We start from the raw sequence: 16,969 nt of genomic DNA, 5'->3' as shown, positions 1-16,969 counted from the left end.
AGAAAGCTATTGCTGATCCCACAGCTCTAGTTATAATAATCCTTTCTCAGTCTTACAACATGGGAAAAATATCATTTTCAAGTGGTATCTTAAAATTTTGTCTTAAATCTAAAATGTACTTGTCATTTCCTTTCATCTGAATCAAAAACCCTGGATTGTTAACCATTACCTACAGAAATATACTCTAGTGAAGATATAAATTGTGCTAAGAGCTTATTTATGTAAGAAATATTCAAATTAAAAACTAGAATCTGGAAATGCTCGAGAACTTGACTCAGGATATTAACATCCACACAGAGTTTGCAGAACAATGCCTCTAACACTCTCACCAAGGTAGAGCTCCACCCACTTGGAAAAATGTGACTTTTCCCTCTTTACTAAGTTCAACCCTAGCTTTCACAACTACAGACATACAAAATTCAGCAAATTCACATAGATACTTAAAAATCCATCCTTGAGAAATACTTACAAACCAGAATTCAACCAAAAGACATTATAGCCATAAAAATGGCAACTAAAATAAGTATGCACCCTTCTACTTATTTCCTTAAAATATCAACTTAATAACTATGCAAGCCTGATTTCCTGAGATTCATGTAAACTGAATGCCTAAAATATTTCTGAGTGTAATACTAAAGGAAATGAAAGATAAGACTAAGTTAGGAAAGTTATGTAATCTATATAGAACGGAAACAGTATTTTCTGTTCATTTTTTTTTTTCCTCTTGATGATGGTACAAAGGTTTGATGGCCTTTGGAGTACTTAGGATCGTGATTCAGAACGTTGAGGTCATTAGCAGTATGACCCCTTGAGATAAACTGACCAGCAACATTCTCACATGTGGGTACATAACCTGAGTACTTTGGATGGAGTATGCATCCAGCCCCCATCTTTGGTTTCGCTTGTAAATATTGTAAAACCCATGGAAAGATACCAGGAGCCAAAAACAGCCCCAGATGCAGACAGCCTTATGACCCCCAGATGCAGACAGCCTTGTGACCCCCAGATGCAGACAGGCATGACCACAAACTCCGCCTAATGTACTATAGATAACCCTGTCAGGATGCTTCCGAGAAGAGAAAAAAAAAAAGAGGATCCCCACCGACTCCAAGTCTATTAATAAGTAACCAGTAACCAGTGCTGGGACTGAAATCATGCTTCTGCTTCTGTAAACCTGCTTCTGCTCTCCCTAACTCTATAAAAAGAGACCCTTCCCCTTGCCCGGCGCACTCAGCCTCTCGAAGGACTGGAGTGCCCGCAGGCGCCTGTGTAAACAATAAAGCTGCCTCTTGCCTTTGCATCCAGTGGCTCGGTCTTGGTTCTTGGGCGCGGGTCTCCCACCACGGAAGATTCCCCCTCCCCCGGGAATCTTACAAATATAACATAGAAGAATAGACTCAACATGTTCCTGGTGAACCTACAGGGGTAGAAATGGTTTTCATTTTAATTTAATAATTAAGACAAATCAGTTTTCAAGCATACTTTAAGTACTACTGGAAAAATGTAAGCATTAATTTGATCTACTAATTTTTTCAATTTAATTAATTAATTAATTTGAGGCAGAAAGAGAGAGAGAGAGGGAGAGAATATGGGCACACACAGACTCTAGACACTGGAAATGAATTCCAGATGCATGTGCCACCTTGCACATCCAGCTTTATGTGGGTACGAGGGAATGAAACCTGGATCCTTTGGCTTTCCCAACAAGTGCCTTAACCACTAAGCCATTTATCCAGCCCCTATCTACTAATATTTAAGATAAACTGATTACAATAAAACTTTAAAGCCAGGATATAAAAATATAGTATGGCTAAAGGAAAAGGAGGATACAAAATTCAAATGTGTATTATTGGTCCTTTTTTAAGACTATTATCATACACTCTGCCCATGTCAGATGTCTGTCCTGTTCAGCCTATTCCTGACATGGAAAAGCTCACATTATAAAATATTCGAAAGCCACTGATGTTTAGAACTAGAACTAGAACAGTCTGAGTGTACAAAGTCTATATATATTCTATATTAAGTCTATATTCAAAGATTTAGGACACCTAATTGCCTTAAGTTTTTTTTTAAGTAAACTTCACTTTTCACTTGGAAAATTACAGTCCTAGATTATGAAGACATAAGATATGACAGTGGATTTTTACTAACTCCAAATTATATACTGAAATTTGTTTCTCAGGCTAACTTTTTTTAAAAAGCAGACTACATTATTCGAATGTGTAAGTAATATTCAGTCTTCCTTTAAAAAATTGAAAAGTTGAAGCACCTGATCACTTTGCTTTCATGCAAACTACTGCAAATTATTCACTAACTACTTAACTTTCCTCATACCTCTGCATTCAGAAGATATGCACATAAAATAAGACAAGAATGGATGCTTTCTGGATTCAAGCACAGTGAGAGGGTAAGAATCTTGGAAGATCAGGAGGGTTAAGAAACAGAATTAACCAGAAGAAATCTCAGGCCCACTCTAGCCATTTACTTATCACATGGTGTTTGAGCAAATAATAGTCAAAGCATCAATTTCCTGCTTTGAAACATGACATTAACATTGTTTACATTAGTCTTGGAAAACTGAAGGATAGAGGAAATCATGAAAATAGGTAATGAATAGAGAAGTGCATGTATACAAAAACAGAAAAACTGGGCTGGAGAGACTACTGACTGGTTAAGGCACTTGCCTTCAAAGCCTAAGGACCCATGTTGGACTCTTCAGATCCCACATAAGCCAGATGCACAAGGTGATGCAAGCACACCAGGTCACACATGCACGTTTCTGGAGTTCGATTACAGTGGCTGGAGGCCCCGGTTCATCAATTCTTTTCTCTCTCTGGTTCTCTCTCGCTCGCTTAAGATAAAAAGGCCAGTCTTACAGAGGCTCCCAAGACCATGGCTGACGCAGACCTAAAATGAACCCAACATGGCTCAGGGAAATTTGCGAGAGAGGGAGTGGAAAAAATGTTAGAGCCACAGGTTGGGTCATGTTACACAAAGACATTTCCTCCTACCCATAACTGATGGCTAACCCCACAATGTACAACCCATATACCCCAACAAGAAGGGTCCCTGTGGCGGGGGGGAGGACAGGGAGGAGGTTAACAACAGTACCAACTTGACTGTATTCACTGAGTACAAAACTATTTTTTTTTAAAAAAAAGGCCAGTCTTTTGGGATTGCCTCAAAAAGAATAAATACCTCAAAATGAACATGCATTTTCATTTCATTTACACTAGAGAAGGGAGGCAGGGTGGTGAAGCTTTTGTTGAACTTGAGTCAGAAGATGATGTAAAATTGGCTCTTAAAAAGGACAGGGAAAGCATGGGGCACCGGTATATTGAGGTGTTCAAGTCACATAGAACCGAGATGGATTGGGTGTTGAAGCACAGCGTCCAAACAGCGCCGACAGTGCCAACGATGGCTTTGTAAGGCTTCGGGGACTCCCATTTGGATGCACAAAGGAAGAAATTGTTCAGTTCTTCTCAGGGTTAGAAATTGTGCCAAATGGGATCACATTACCTGTGTTCCCAGAGGGCAAGATTACAGGGGAGGCCTTCGTTCAGTTTGCATCACAGGAGTTAGCTGAGAAGGCTCTAGGGAAGCACAAGGAGAGAATAGGACACAGATACATTGAGGTGTTCAAGAGCAGTCAGGAAGAAGTTAGGTCATACTCAGATCCACCTTTAAAATTCATGTCTGTGCAGAGGCCTGGGCCTTATGACCGGCCTGGCACAGCCCGGAGGTACACTGGCATTGTGAAGCAGGCTGGCCTGGATAGGATGAGGTCTGGTGCTTATAGTGCAGGCTATGGGGGCTATGAGGAGTACAGTGGTCTCAGCGATGGCAATGGCTTCACCACAGACCTGTTTGGGAGAGACCTCAGCTACTGTCTCTCAGGAATGTATGACCACAGGTATGGAGACAGCAAGTTCACAGTGCAGAGCACCACTGGCCACTGCGTCCACATGAGGGGGCTGCCCTACAAAGCAACCGAAAATGACATTTATAACTTCTTCTTCTCCACTCAACCCTGTGAGAGTCCATATTGAAATTGGCCCTGATGGAAGAGTGACGGGCGAAGCTGATGTTGAGTTTGCCACCCATGAAGAAGCTGTGGCAGCTATGTCAAAAGACAGGGCCAACATGCAGCACAGATATATAGAACTCTTTCTGAATTCAACAATGAGGGCCAGCAATGGGGCTTATAGCAGCCAGGTGATGCAGGGCATGGGTGTGTCAGCAGCTCAGGCCACCTATAGTGGCCTGGAGAGTCAGTCAGTGAGTGGCTGTTACAGGACCAGCTACAGCGGTCAGAACAGCATGGGCGGATATGATTAGTATTGTAGGAACATTTGAGTTATTTCAATCAAAATTTCACAGGCAGCCAATAAGCAGTGAAAAGCAGTTTATAACTAGAGGAAGCTGTGGGACCTACTTTGCACCATGAGTCTGTGAAATCTGGATTAAAAAATTACCTCTTCGGTGTTTCTCATGCAAACTTTTCTTCTAGCGTGTAATATTTGGGTAAACTAAAATATTTTCTTCACTTTTCTCAATTAACATTTTGGTAGTATACTTCAGGTTGATGTTATCTGAGTTAAAAGTAGTTTTTAAGTACATGAAGTGTGGATCCTTCCAGCATACCACAGTGAACACATTGGGGAAATGTACTTTGGAGAACTCAAAGGTGCTAGATCCCCGATTTAAAGAAGCATTTCTCATGTTCATTCTGGTTTATATTTTCATTTAAATCTTTTAGGTTAAGTTTTAAGCTTTTTAAAAATTAGTTTTGAGAATTGAGACACAATACTAATACTGTAGGAATTGGTGAGGCCTTGACTTAAAGCTTTCCTTGTACTGTGATTTCCTCTGGGTGTATTTTGCTAAGTGAAACTTGTTAAATTTTTTTAACTAAATTTTTTTCTTAAAATAAAGACTTTTTCACAATGAAAAAAAAAATGAACATGCAGTCCTCATATCCTTACTTATGTTCTTTAGGAGCTAAAATAGCTAAGGGGTTAACAGCTCAACCCAAAACTCAAGTGTTTTCATACGTAATTCATATCCCACACCCCAGCATTTATTCTTCCTTTCCATAAGTGATGTTTCTTTTTCTCTTTTGCCACCAAGCTTCCTGAGACCAGAATCTATGTTTGGACCCACAAAATTCTTGTCACAACAGAAAATAATTTAACATGCATTGGATGATGAACTGCACACCTAGGCAATCTGAACTTGGGCCTGGATATGCTGGATATGCTCTTTTCATCTCTTAAAACAAAAAGAGCAGGCACTCAGCACAGTAAGAGACTTTGCTTCCTATCATAGACGATTATGTCATTGAAGAATGCATCCTACAGGAAAGGCAGGACCATTCTAGGAATGACGTTTTGCAATGAAAGAAAGAAGAGAGTGCTAGAACATCTTCTGGCATGTGAGACAGTGTGCCAAAGGCAGAGTCACACCTGCCTGCATCACACCCAACACAGGACAAGTGAGCAGAGTGAAGCCGCACTACTCTGTGGTCTCAGTGCTACTGCTTGGCTTTGTCGTGACCCGGGACACAAACACAACTTTTATAATTCATTATATGTTAGTTTAATTGTATATATCCAAAGGATATTTAAATTCACTTAAGTTGTTATTAGGAATCATTAAGGATCCATTAAGGATCCAGATGTTCAGTTCTGGAAAACAAAGGTCCAGAACTGGACTCATGAGCAAAGATGGGCCAAACTAGAAATAGTAAGAGTGGAAGGACATTTCTAGCAAAAGGAATGGCATTTAAAGGTATCAAATGAGAAGCCATACTGACGTGTATAATATCACACAGAATCAGAGGAAGGGCTGGAAAGTGTCAAAATAAGAGCCATGGGAAACACAGAGAGAAAGGGTGGCAACCAAAACAGAGAGGCTCCGGAATACCATACTAATAATCAGGATGGTATCTATAAATAATGGGAAACCACTAGAGACTTCTGAACAGCTGCTGATAAGATCAAAGCTGTCATTCAGGATGCTGAAATAGACAGAAGGGCATAAGTGTGTAGGCAGTATGACCATGGAGGAGGATATTCCACAGACTGATGTACAAATGGAAACACAGAGGACAAAGCACCTCACACTGCCAGGGAAGAGTATTCAAGGCTCAGGAAACAGCCATGTTAACACATAGGAAACAAAGGTGACAACATTGACAAGAGTTGACCTATAATAACACACTTTCTCTTTATTTGAAGTATTTTTTCCAAATATCAAATGACATAAGTATCTGGGCACGCCATACCCAGTGTGAAAGTTAAAACATCGCAGTACTCTGGATGCCTCTTCTAAAGATCCTATGAAGACAAGCTCAAAATATTCACTAAGTAATTTAATAATAATAGGAACACAAGCAATGATATACTCCCAAAATATGATCATCACAGCAGTTTTATTACTATAAAACTGGAAGACCTCAATGTTCAACATTAGAGTGCTTGGATAAACTATGGAAGAACTATAGAAGAATTATAAAGCTGGGCATGGTGGCGCATGCCTTTAACCCCAGTACTCAGGAGGCAGAGGGAGAAGGATCACTATGAGTTAAAGGCCAGCCTGAAACTACATAGTGAATTCCAGGCCAGCCAGGGCCAAAGTGAAAACCCTACCTCCAAAAAAAAAAAAAGATTACAAAGCCACTAAGCTTAGAACTTATAGAAGGTTTATAGAAGATTTTTAATGTTGGTTAGAGATTTAAACCAAAAACATCACACAATAGGACAGCATCTATTCAAAATTCAGAGAAAAAAAAAACTTACTAAAAATTTAAGTGTTCTGAAAGCCCATAATGTGCACCTAACATTCTATAACAGAAAACCACAGTGGAAAAATTAAATACCATATAAACTATAGTAATATCTATAATGTCTTCTACAGTAAATTACTGCTGCTACATGGAGCTTAGGGCACTGAAATTTCATGGAGCTATCAGTTAGTACATGCTGGTCTGAAGACTGAACACTTCAAACAAGAGAGGTGGTTAACCAAAACAGAAAATCTTAGTAAAAGCTACTTCACTGTTATTTAGAAGACCAAAACATAAGCTATGTTCTTTTAAAAAATATTATTTTATTTATTTATGAGAGGGAGAGAGAGATCACTCCAGGGCCTCCTGCCACTGCAAACATAAACTCCAGATGTATCTGACTTTGTGTATTTGGTTTTACTTGGGTACTGGGAAACTGAACCTGGGCCACCAGGCATTTTAAGCAAAAGCCTTTGAATGCTATGCCATCTCTCCTGCCCCCATAAGCTATGTTCTGATACTGGATATAAATGATTTGTATGCATTGAGATAAATGATTGGGAAGCATTACAAGCACTTTTTTTTAAGGTCTAACAGCATTTTCTTTACTTTGGCTGCCAAGTGGGCACAGTGTCTCTGCCCTGCATTCCCCAATCACAACAGCCTGGACCAGGGTAGAGTTACACGAAAAGGCAGCCCAATTTCTACCAGTTGAAAGCCCAGGAATCCACAGCCTAGGACAACATCAGACTCATCTGCTGTTCGAAAACAAATGTAAAACCTGAGGTTAGTAAAGGAACTGAGCTCAGGGGTCCTGAGACAGGAAATGGGAAGGGATTGGACTTGTCCTGACTGTGCTGTGGAAAACCTGAATTCACCGTATCAATCCTGCAGACTGACCAGAAGCACATGGAGGAGCAAACCACAAATCTGAACTAGTCTTCATACATCATGCCAGATATTTACACGGCAATCATGCCAACTTCAAGAATAATATCTAAACACTTAACTATAAGATGAGAGAGAGCAAAGAAAAGCACTTTGCAAATATTTTATGGGCAAAAATGTTACAGAAATATCTCTTTCCACTAAAGTTGCAATAGTAGACTGCATTAAAGTATGATGTCATCTTGGATCACAACACAAAATTCATCATTAGTATCAGAGGATTTCTGTCATAAGTGAGTACTCTGGTTGAGTGATTTAAGGCACTCACATATAACCTTTATTATAAACTCATCACTGACAATACTACTTATGAAAATGATACATGTTATTAAAACCCAACTCTTCCTCACAGACTTGTAACCATGGCAAATAAAGGACAAGTACGTTACACCTATATGTTTAATTGAAAAGTTTTGTCAATCTGGCCAACTGTGTCTACATTTAGCCACAACTGATGAATAATGTGATTATCAACTAAAAAAAATACTTATTCTTTACCTTCAGAAGTACAGACCAATGTGTAAAATTATTTCTGGGAATGTCACCATGTAATTCCAATAGCAGTCTGTCTATGAGCTTATTTACCTGCTACAGACACATTCTAGAAATTTCTCCCAACAAGTGTTCACTTACATGCTCATAACATTAAGAAGCTTATCTGGCAAAATTACTCAGACCTTAAATATTTCAGTTTTTTTCTTCATGTTTTAATTACAAAATAGTAGTTGGTTAGCAATGAACCAAAACATTCACATGCACCAAATTCAATTCAAAGTCTACCTAAGTCTATGGTTATAAAGCTAAGCCCTGCTGTTTCCCCCAAGGAAACCACAAATAAAAATCATTAAGAGTTTCACATTTGCGGCCATGTACATGCCCTAAGTCTCAGCACTTGGAGACTAAGTTAAGAAAACCACTGAGTTTTAGGCCAGGCTGGGGGCGGGCTAAAGAGCAAGTTCTAGGTCAGCCTTGGCCAGAGCAAGAAGCTGCTTCAAAAACAATCAAGCATACCAAGAGTCTTATAGTTTATTCAAAATCACTGTGTATAATTATTTTATTTTTAAATTACAGCACAGTATTTCAAACATGACTGCTAAATCTACAATGCACTGTATTTCTCCATTGATGGATTTTCTTCTCCTGAAACTCCAAGCATCTTCATGTGCACTATATAAATTATTGTAGATATCATTACTTAAGTCTTTACTCAAGTGTTTCACAATCTTTTGGCAAAAAAATAAAAGTAATCGTAATAACCTGACCTATGACATTCAGTCATTCAAAACAAAGTTAAAATAGTCATTGACATACTAAGATGATAGGAGAAAGAAAATACCAAGAACCCATTTTTTAGATACTGTAACTCATAATAAAAACAAGATCAAATAACTTTATTGTTTTCTCTAATGGCAAATATTAAAAACAGAATTTTAATTTGTATTACTTCCCAAAAGATTGTTCCATTCTGAGATATCCAAAGCACACAGGACATAGAATGGAATTCCATAAATATTTGTTAAATGCATTGCACACATTTCCTGAGAACCAGATGTGATAATTAACTTCAAAGCAAGCCCAATCAGTGAATGATGAAAGAAATAAGCTATAGAACACTTGGGCTGCACTTAGTCACAACTGGTTATCACCTAATGTTCATGTAAAGGTTAGTTTTACAATATTAGAATTCCTTTTAGAGGCAATGCAAATCATATTTTGACTGTGGGTTATATTAAAAATAGCATCATCAATGATTTCAAGTCTGATTACTCTTAAGCCATATCAGAGACTCCAGCACCTTACTTCACAAATGCCTCTGTTGTCTTAGACTGCTATGATAGCAAAAATAGCCTAGATGTCTTCAACTGAACATATATTTCTCAATTCTGGAGTCTGGAAGCTCAAGCCCAGGATATCATCATGATCCATCGCAATCACATGACCTCATGAACAAATCTAACCCTCATCACCTACCACAGGCCCATCTCTAGTTATCTAGTGATTGGGGACCTGCATATTTGCATGAATTTGGGGCAGACACAAGCATTCGGCCCACAGTACCAACTGCCTTTTATTGACTTCCAGCAAAGGAATTTCACCTCATCAGGGACATCAGCAGATGAAAACATAATAACAACATGATGTGAGGGGACCTTCAACTTGACCTGAAAACCTCAACATGAAAAGGAAGTCACTGAAGGCTCCTGCACACACAGAAAGAGAAGGTGATAATCACTCATGACAGTTTTTAGTCACTCCTCGGGAAGTTCATGTTTTCACATAAGACAGTACTAAATGATTTTTTTTTTTTTTTTGTGGTTTTTTGAGGTAGGGTCTGACTCTTGTCCAGGCTGACCTAGAATTAACTCTGTAATCTCAGGGTGGCCTTGAACTCACAGCAATCCTCCTACCTCTGCCTCCCGAGTGCTGGGATTAAAGGCGTGCACCACCACACCCGGCTCTAAATGATTTTTTCTCAAAATGCACTACTAAAACTAGGTTCCAGAATAACACATTTAAGTGCGATGTTTTATGTGTGTGCATTTATGTGAATGTGAAAACATAAGGGTATACTTTGTATAAGGTACTGTCGGAAACACTTTCTTGATAAGCTTACAGGTGGTTTCAAGAATGTAACAAAAACAGGTAAGACTTGAAATGCTTATGAAATGGATAAATGTCAAAAGGCCAAAGGATTTTCTTCTTGAGGACTTGAATCTGTGGGCACGTAGATCAAGCAGCTTGTGAAGAATGCAGAATCGGGCCCTATCCAGGACATACTGAGAGGGAATCTACAAGTAAAAAGTTTCAAATTATTAAAAGTTTACAAAGAGTAGCTCTAGAAAAGCTATGTCAGCACAAGTGGGGACATAAAAGAGAAACGACTGAGAAAGAAAAAATTTAAAAGCTTCAAAGCAAGCAATATAGAATGCAATGTTTTATTACTAGTGGGCCTTTCATTTCCTTTATACTTAACAAAAATAATGAGAAAAGAGGCAAACATTATTGTTATCCTGGCAGGATGCAAGCAGTTTACTTTCCCAGACCACTTGACAATGCTTATAAGTCAGAGAGGCACAGTACGCTGGCAGCAAGGACTGAAGACAGATGGGAAGAAGACATCCAAGAAATTAATCCCTCTCATAATTTACCCTCTGGGCCAAAGTTTAGAGGGAGGTCATAAAAGATGAAGAGATTGCTAAAGACAGAGGGGCCTGTGTGAAATAAGAAAGACCATGTAGCCTGGTAAAGTATGGTAGGAAAGCCGGAGCTCACCTCTCCCAGTCCCTGGGTACCAGGACACAGCAGATACCACGTGTGACCCTCCTGAGACTTGAGATGATCCTGGCTGAGACAAAGAGAGAAAGTGGACTAACAAGCACATCACACTCTGGCAGAGGATGCCAACAGGAAGGAAATATGCCGGCAATCAGGGGCAATGAATCACAGAAGTCAATGAAGATCCCAACAATATCTAGGAGATCCCACCTCTCCCCAAGATATCAAGGATTGGTGGTGCTGTCAAATGAAGAAGCAAAAGAGGCAGGCTGCAGAGGTGGCCCAGTGAATAAAGTACTTCCTTGCTGCACAAGTGTGAAGACCTCAGTTAGAATCCCCAGACTCCTCATAATGTCAGGTGGGTGTTATAGCATGAATGCCATCCCAGCACTCACGAGGAAGAGCCAGGGAATTTTCTGCAGGGTTTAAGTGAGAAACATGGTCTCCAAATAGAAAGCAATCAAGGAAAATACTCAAAATCAATACATGAACACAAACACATGAACACACATGAACACACACACACACATGTACACCACACATATACACATGCAAAACAAAATAAGAACAAAGAAGGAAGAGAAAGTGATAATAAAGGATAAGAAACTATGTCTTAAGTCTTAGACATCCTATATTAGAGAAAGGAAGAAAATCTGGCTTTCCCCTCCTTCCTCACAGAACTGAGTGGAAAGCTGCAGCCAATGTAGAATACACCACACTCAAATAATGTGGTGATAATGTCCAGTCATGACAGGCAAGAGTTATGAGAGGACACATTCACCATGGGATGCCGTCAGGACAATGAGTTCTTGAACTTTCCAAATTGCAAAGCTGGCATGGTGGAATGGAAATGACTGAAAAAGACAGAAAGCTTGACTACAAAAGACAGAAAAGAGATCAGGGCTAGAGAAATAGCTCAATGGTTCAAGGTGCTTGCTTGCAAAGCCTGACAGCCTAGGCTAAATTCCTCAATATCTATGTCAAGACAGATGTTCAAAGAGGCACATGTGTCTGAAGTATTGTTTGCAGTAGGAAGAGACCTTGGTGTACCAATACTCTGTGTGTCTCTTTCCCTCCCTCTCAAATAAATAAATAAAGATGTTTTTAAAAAGATAAATCCTTTCTAGAAATACAAATGTCATCATTAAAGGCAGTTTAGGTTATTACTAAACAGATGAAATAAGTCTACAAGATATATAACCAACATAAAAAGGCATGGAGAGGCCCAACCAACATGTAAACTACTTCACCCATACAGGAGGAAAGAGGAAGGATGTGATCTCTCTAGGTAGAAAGAGCTAACTGTGGTCATATGAGTGCCTGGTAAGTACTCAATGCTTCTAAAAATGTGTTTCAATCAATGAAAAATATCTGTAAGTTAGTGATGCCTATGATCCCAGCTATTCAAGAGGAGAATACAAGAAGAATCACAAGTTCAAAGCCTGCCTGGGCTATAGAGTGAGGAGTGAGGTCAAGGCTTAGGGAGACCCTTCACAACATTGAAGAAAAAAAAATTTAAAAAATGCAGAGACTGAGTATGTAACTCAATAACACGCCTTACTCAGATCCGTAGACCCTCAGTTCGTTATCTAACACCACAAAAAATAGATAAATAAATATCTATTAATTTGAAGCATGACTAGGAAATAAAAAAGAAAAAGAAATGAAGTACAGTCTAATATTCTGAAAAGTTCAAGTAAAAAGAGATTAAATATTATTAAAGGGTGGAGGATCAGTTTTCTTTGGGTTTTCTTACTTTAATGCTAGGTGTGACTTGAAAAGGTCTATGAACAAGGACACAGAAGTCTTAAGGCAACATGAGGGTTGCAGAGAGAATTAAGGTGAAAGACAGGTGCTGAGGCAGGGAGGGAAGAACCAAGAGGTGGCAACCCAGGCAGCTTGACTATCAGCACTGTGACTTTGTAGCCATGATACATCCTTCACAGTTTCCCATCTCACTAGTGACAACATTGTCCTGAGCTGTTGGTGAAATCTGTGCACTATCACACATGGACAATTATAGCTTGTTCAGAAATAAGTATCATTCTTCAAACTGAACTGACTTCAGAACCATCCCCTCCTTCTAACTCCCACTATATCATAATAGTCAACTGTAGTTGACTTCCAAATCCTATACCTCTTAAATAACATGAATAACAAATGGTATATGCCCTAAGACTGCCAAATAAAAAGTGTCTCCAATGAACAGAAATATGTAATACAGATAAGTAAACTGGTAAAAATAAATAAACAAACGGCAGCAAGTCTGGGCAGGCAAAGTGAACAGGAGACACTTCTGAGTCAGGCTGAGTCATAAGGGACTCTTTTCACTTTATTAAAGGGTACAAATTCTATAATGAAGCCAATACCTCACCATAGTTAAGTACAGGTTACTACTACTTTCTTCTCTTAAAGATAAATTCATGTAAAATTCATAAAATTCAAAATTCATAAAATCTCTGTAGCCAATAATACAGGAACTTTCAGCAAGATTTTAAAATTTGTGAAACTAACTGTGCTCTCCCCCTCCTCCTGGGAAAGACATATTCTTCTGAATCAATTCTAATAATGTTTCCTAATTTACACTAACTACTTTGTTTTGTTTGCAGGAAACCTAAGAAGAAACTCTGTAAGAAACCACAGAATTTCTTCCATCAATAATAATAACATGGAGAGAGAACTGCTTTTAGGACTCTTCTAATTTCTTAAAATTCAGTCTCTAGAGAATTCAAAACAAAGCCCAGGCATTTGCCTCATGTGCTTCCAGCATGGAAGCTGCTAACAGAAATCCAGTTCCACAAGGAATCTCTAGTAGAATGAGAAGCTAGTAATTAAAATTGATTTTTTATTTTTGACATATTTGCTATATACACACCTTTACTAAGAAAAGCCAAAGAAAGTATTAATGTATGAGACTGTAAATAGATCTTACCACAAGAGAGGGTGGGGAATGCAGTGTTTGTAGTAACAGCTTATATTTATTAAGTTTATGTGCTTTGTTCCATTCTAAGCATTTTAATATATGAACTTACTTTGTCCCCAGGCCTGTAAGATAGATAGTTTTTATCCAGCACATATAGAAAACTGAAATTTAAAGAATATGAACTATTTAACTAATATCTAAAGAAAAATATCTTACTACCAGAGTTCTCAGTGGACTGTCTTCTATAAGGAGAGCCCTCTTACAAGAGGCTAAACAAACATCAGAGGGAAAAAAATTCCTTATGCATGAAGAATGGAAGAAAATAATTCAGAAAGCAAAAGTGTCTTCACACCTTCTACACTACGCAAACCTTACAGGCAATTAAGATTAAAGACGCCCAGAACAAAATGAGTGAAACTGACAAATTTATACTTACAGTACTCGCCAAGGTATTCTACTTCCATTCCAGTAGAGTAAACCTGAGAGCCCCAATACTAAACTCTCTTAGTATCCCTATTCCTACTCACTTTCTTCCCCATTTGTCATTAGCATAAGCCATGGCCTGAAAACAGAAGCATAGGATACACTTTACAACCACCACAATAATTCTGTCTATATACGGACAGGCATGAAATAAAGAACAAATGGGGGCAAGGTTCTAAGTAGCCTGATGACTTGTGAAAGCAAGGGTAAGCTATGAGATCCCATGCCTTCTCATAAGACAAACATAGTTTAAGAAAGTAGTCAAGTGAGAAGCAACAATGTACAATTACTGCTGAAAATATAGTATAATATATATATATATATATTATATATATAATATATAATATATGTGGATATATATATTATATATAATATATAATATATATGGATATATATATTATATATGTGTATATATATATACACACATGTATGTATGTGTGTGTGTGTGTGTGACACACACACACACACACACACACACGTGCACGCACACATATGGGCACAAAACTCCCCTTTCACTCCACTTCACTTACCAAGAGTCACAATACTGCCCCAATCACACACTAGGATCTGGTCCTTAAAATTAATTTGTAGGGGACTGGAGTGATGGCTTGGTGGTTAAAACATTTGCCTGCAAAACTAAAAGACCCTGGTTTGATTCTCCAGAACCCACATAAACCAGATGCACAAGGGGGCACATGCATCTGGAGTTCGTAAATAAAATAAACAAAATATAGTTTAAAAAATTAATTTATACAATTATGTTAATAATATATTAGATTTTAGTTACGCTATCCAGCAAGATATTAAAAAAGCAAATGGGGCCAGGTATGGTGCTGCACACCTATAATCCCAGCACTTGGGAGGCAGATCATCATGAGTTTGTGGTCAACCTGAGACCACATAGTGAATTCCAGGTCAGTCTGGGCTAGAGCAATGCCCTACCTCAAAAAAAAAAAAAAAAATACACATACATACATACATACATACATATATATGGAAAAAATGGGAACATATTGAGTTAAAATTCACTTAAATTATCCAAGACACAAAGGAAAAGTGTCAGTTGTGCCTCATTAAAGGACTACTAATCAAACATCATGCTCGCTATTGTATCCAGCCATTTTGCCAACACTTAAGATGGCTTCCAAGTGCCATCCCAACAAATAGTAAATAAGTCCTGCAGGCCTCATGCTCTAAGGAGCCAAGATAGAGTCAACCAACAATTAAAATTTTAAAAAGTAAGCAGAGAAGATGATTGTACCATGGTGCAATTGGGAAGGGAGGAGGAGGATTTATTTAGACTAGATGAGCAAGAAAATCTTCATTACAAAGGAAGCACACTGGACACATTATGACATTAGTAAATTTCCATGGCTGGAATATAGAATAAATACATGATGATCTCATTCATATATATATATATATATATATATATATAAAATAGACAATATATATTATAATCATTATGTATTCCATGGAGTTATATGTAAGACATCAATGAATTTAACTGGTACAGTGGCACTTTATACTGTCAGCACACATACTATGTTGAGCTCAGGAGGGAGGGAGATGATGTAATCTTAGCAAACACCCAATTTACCATGAGACAACGACTGCTGGTGAAGGCTGGGGTGGAAAGGAAGAAAGACGATAAAGACTGTCCTTGCTATGTACACGGAAGCTCAGCTGAATTAGGTCTTGCATTTAAGTGGAAAGCATCCTTATAAGCCATGAACTTGGATATTTAGATGAAAAGCTTCCAAGCATAGTATTAAAGGTTTGATCTGGTTTTTATGCTTGTTTGCTTTGGTTTGGGGTTTTTTGTTTGTTTGTTTGTTATTTGCTTGCTCCCATTCCTTGACACAATAAAGTGGGAATGGAAAACACATGCACTATAAAAATTTTAAAAAATAAAATCATGTCAGCCCACCAAAATTCTGTGAGCAAGAAGAAGACTGATAAAACTTCCCCTTTCATTAGGAAGGGAAGATGGTCAAAGGGTAGTGCTCATAGATATAACAGTCACAGTTGACTATGCCCAGGACTGGAAGCCTAGTGAAGTTTGAGAGTGCCTCAGTGATCATTCCTTTTTTCCATTTTCACTTCCATTTCCTCCCTTCTGAATTGGAATATTTATAACTGATAACCAGAATCTATACCACCATTGCAATCCAGTAGCAGATAATTTTTTAGTTCTACAGGTCCAAACATAAAGACATCTATTCCAGTACTGATATCTAGAATCTTACCCACTCTTAGGGCAGACCATGTGTTGGCAATCCTGCTGGTGCCATGAAGCACTGAGGCTTTAGAGTTGTTAGGGAAAAGGCATTTTCTATGTTAAATGGACCTGAATTTTTAAGAGCCAGAGGTGGGCTAAGGTAGGCACAATGACAGCCCCCAAATAGATATATGTCCTAATCCCTGGATCCTGTGACTATTGCCTTATGTATTAAAACATACTTTGTGGCTATAGGTACCAATCTTGATATGGGGCCATTATCCTGTAATTCAAGGATGAGTCTAATGTAATCATAGAGGAGTAACACCAT

The 16,969-nt window shown here is 38.4% G+C and overlaps 1 protein-coding gene and 1 pseudogene across 1 annotated transcript in view; one reads left to right on the top strand and one right to left on the bottom strand.

The window, feature by feature from the left end:
* The window catches only part of Gnai1 (G protein subunit alpha i1), an 86,529-nt gene that overhangs the window by 63,956 nt on the left and 5,604 nt on the right, over positions 1-16,969 (bottom strand). The gene's annotated exons all lie outside the window — the stretch shown is intronic.
* LOC123464010 lies at positions 3,352-4,503 on the top strand (annotated as a pseudogene).

The sequence above is a fragment of the Jaculus jaculus genome, chromosome 10, assembly GCF_020740685.1.
Source record: "Jaculus jaculus isolate mJacJac1 chromosome 10, mJacJac1.mat.Y.cur, whole genome shotgun sequence".
Classification (NCBI taxonomy): Eukaryota; Metazoa; Chordata; class Mammalia; order Rodentia; family Dipodidae; genus Jaculus; species Jaculus jaculus.
The sequence above is the reverse complement of the archived record's forward strand: the minus strand, read 5'-3'. Positions and strand labels throughout refer to the sequence as shown.